The sequence below is a fragment of the Triticum urartu genome, chromosome 2A, assembly GCF_056163025.1.
Source record: "Triticum urartu cultivar PI428250 chromosome 2A, HENAU_Tu73, whole genome shotgun sequence".
NCBI classification, from domain to species: Eukaryota; Viridiplantae; Streptophyta; class Magnoliopsida; order Poales; family Poaceae; genus Triticum; species Triticum urartu.
Window position 1 is genome coordinate 28,308,417 of NC_141874.1, and position 3,646 is coordinate 28,312,062.

Here is a 3,646-nt window from a genome sequence, read left to right on the forward strand (position 1 = left end):
CACAGAGTGCCCAAGTCCTTCTCTCTCAAATCCCACCGAAGCAACTAATGCTAGGGAGGAAAATGAGAGGAAGAACAAGGAAGAGAACACCAAGAACTCCAAGATCTAGATCCAAGGGGTTCCCCTCACATAGAAGAAAGTGATTGGTGGAAATGTGGATCTAGATCTCCTCTCTCTTTTCCCTCAAAAACTAGCAAGAATCCATGGAGGGATTGAGAGTTAGCAAGCTCGAAGAAGGTAAACAATGGGGGAAGAACACGAGCTCAAGAGATAAGGTTCATTGGGGAAGAAGACCCCCTTTTATAGGAGGGGGAAAATCCAACCGTTATGTGCTCAGCCCGCACACGAGCGGTACTACCGCTCAGGTGGAAGAAACAGGGAAAAAGGAGCAACAAAACATGAACCTTGGGGCGGTAGTACTGCAGGAGACAGCGGTACTACCGCTCCCTTCGGCGGTACTGCCGCACAGAACGAAGGGTAAAGGGAAAGAGGGACCGGGCGGTACTACCGCGGAGGAAGGGCGGCACTGCCGCTAAGGAGCGGTACTGCCGCACTACTGCCGCGGCGAGGTACCGCACAATCCGACATAGAAAAAGACCCCTCGAATCGATGCGGTAGGGACCTGGTAAGCCAGCGGTAGTACTGCTGCGGAGTCACCGCCGGTACTACCGTTGCGGAGCGGTACTGCCGCTTGTGACTCCTCAGCGGTACTACCGCTGGGTACCACGGTACTACCGCTTGTGACTCCTCAGCCGTACTACCGCTTGGTACCACGGTACTACCGCTGGGACCCTGACAAAAACCACACTCAAGAAAACCAGAACTGCCATAACTTCTGCATATGAGCTCCGAATTGAGCAAACTCAAGCTTGTTGGAAACAAGACGACGAGTAGCATCAAAACAGCGACTAGTTATAGAAAGAAGAGGCAAGGGAGGTATGCCAACAAATAGAGGAGTGAAACCTCCAACCGAGAAGAACCGGCAAAACCTCCAACATCGAAAACATCATAGAAGATGCATGCGAACTCCGTTTTCGATGAACTCAAGCTTGTCATCAAGATGACCATAAGCTCTAAGACTCACAAAGAGAACCAAACAAGAACCAAGAAAGATTATGCAAGGATGCAATGGTTTGAGCTCTCTATGAACGATACGATCAAGCTACTCATCGAGAGCCCCCCTTGATAGTACGGCAATCGATCCTATAACCCGGTCTCCCAACTACCATCATGAGACCGGTAAAATAGAAGACCTACCAAGGGCAAACTTTTGCCTTGCACATGGTCCACTTGAGCTAGATGATGACGATCTTGACTCCCTCAAGTTGGACCACCTTTCTTGATTGGGTTGACTCGATGAAGACTAGTTGATTGCTCCCCCATACTCCACTATGGGTGAGCGACTCTTCCGCACATCTTCACAAGTCCATTGTCACCACAAAGGACGGCAAGCTTCAAGCACTTGATCTCTTCGTGATGCTCCACTTGAACTTGCACACCGCAACCTAACCCCACAAAGAACCCTCACGAAGACCATGGGTTAGTACACAAAGCGTAATTGACAATGCTTACCATACCATGAGATCACTTGATCTCTCTCGGTACATCTTTTATGCTTTGTGGGTTGATCATCTTGATTCACTCTTTAACTTAGTCTTGATCAACCTCTCACAAGACCAATCTTTAGGTATTTCCTTAAATAGCACCTTGGTCGACACAAACTCTCCTTGAAACCAACACATGTACTCCAAAAAAAGCCTATGGACAAAACCTTCAAATATAACTCAAGGCAACCATTAGTCCATAGAGATTGTCATCACTTACCAAAACCAAACATGGGGGCACCACATGTTCTTTCACCAGTGACACTGGAAAAAGTGAGCGGGGAAACCATCCGGCCCCGGCGCCTTGATCGGAAACATCTGAAAAAGTGCCCGCTTTACCTCCTCGTTCTCGTAGGGAGCATTAAGCATGGTGTTCATCTGGTATGTTACCTTAACTGGAACAGATTGCAACACCTCCTCTATAGTGTTTACTCCCTCCGATGTGTACAGATCCTTATAAAAATCTGTAGTCAAATTTTCCATCTCTATTCTGTCCTCCGTCAGACTTCCATCAGGCCGTGCCAGCGCCTTGATCAAGTTCTTTCTTCGGCGTCTGCTCGCGCCTAGGTGAAAAAAGTACGTATTTTTATCACCGTGTACTAGCCATTCCAACCTCGCACGTTGTCTCCAAAGTATCTCCTCTCTAACTTTTTCTATCACCGGAGCTTACTTGTCCAGGCCCATGCAAGCGCGCATAGCGCGCGATACTTCCACATCACTAGCTCAAAACGAGTTATAAACAAACCCATTTAGTTACCTTTTTTGTAAACAAACCGATTGATGGGCGGCCCATTAAGACTGATGTCACGCCCTCTTTTTCTTCTTTTTTTTCTTTTCTCTTTTTAATTAATGTTTCTGTTTTTCTCTTTCGTCTTTATATCAATTTCCTAATTTATATTTTGGATTTTAAATGTTCATCGCACTAAAAAAAGTTAGGCATGTATTTGAGAGAATATTAAACATGTATCAAAGAATGTGCATGATGTACACGAAAAATGTGCAATGTATGTGAAAATGGTGGTCATGAAAATATGTATTCGAAAAATATTAATCATGTGTAAAAAATATTAAGCTTCTATTTAAAAAAGTTGAACATGTATAAGAAATGTTTCGGCTGTATATGAGAAATATACAATGTGTATGAAAAAAGTAAACATCAAAAAATATGTATTAATAAATGTTAATCATGTATATCAGAATTGTTAAACCTATATAAAAAATAGGTGCATATGATAAATTTGTAATATGTATGAAAAATTGTCTATGGTGTATAAAAATGTCCTATCTTCTAATTTGTCGCCCTCCTATTTCCACAAATCTACATGGATGCCGTCTAATCATCAACCTGTCCATCCCCTTCCCCCGATTTTCTCGCATGATCCAATCACCGCCATCCCAGTGTTGCTTTCCCATGCGATGGCCACGGAAATGGCAGCCTTCCCCAAAGGCGCGTGGCGCCGACTATGTATACGGGAGGGCGGTGGCGAAAAGAAGCGAGTAGGCAGACTCTAACCTCAATTCTCCCCCTTCCACCGTCACGCAGAAGTCTAGATGGCTCCATCCTCACTTCTTTCCAAGAACAAACAATCCTTCCCAAGCGGCGAAGGTAGATGTCTTAGGGTGCTTCCAGCAGCGGCGTGCCGAAGGAGCTCATCATGCTCACGATGTGGAGGCGTCGAGGTGTACTATGGCCATCGGAGGAGTAGAGGAAGGCAAGGGGGGGATGTGTGCAAGGTGGAGGACCACATAATTAAAAGAGATGATCTTTGGGGGTGGGGGGGGGGGGGTTGCCAAAATTTGCCACACAACAGTAGTCAACCTGCCACTTATGCAAGTCGAAGCTGATGCATCGCGGATATGGCTGCGGGTGACCACTTGGGAAACTTCTAGGAACCAGTTACACATTTTTATGGTATTATGACTAACTGGACACCCCATGATTAATTTTAGGATTTGTATTGTATTTTAATCAAAAAAACAAATGTATATGACAAAATTTAAACATGTGTTGGCAAAAATAGACATCTAAACATATATTTATA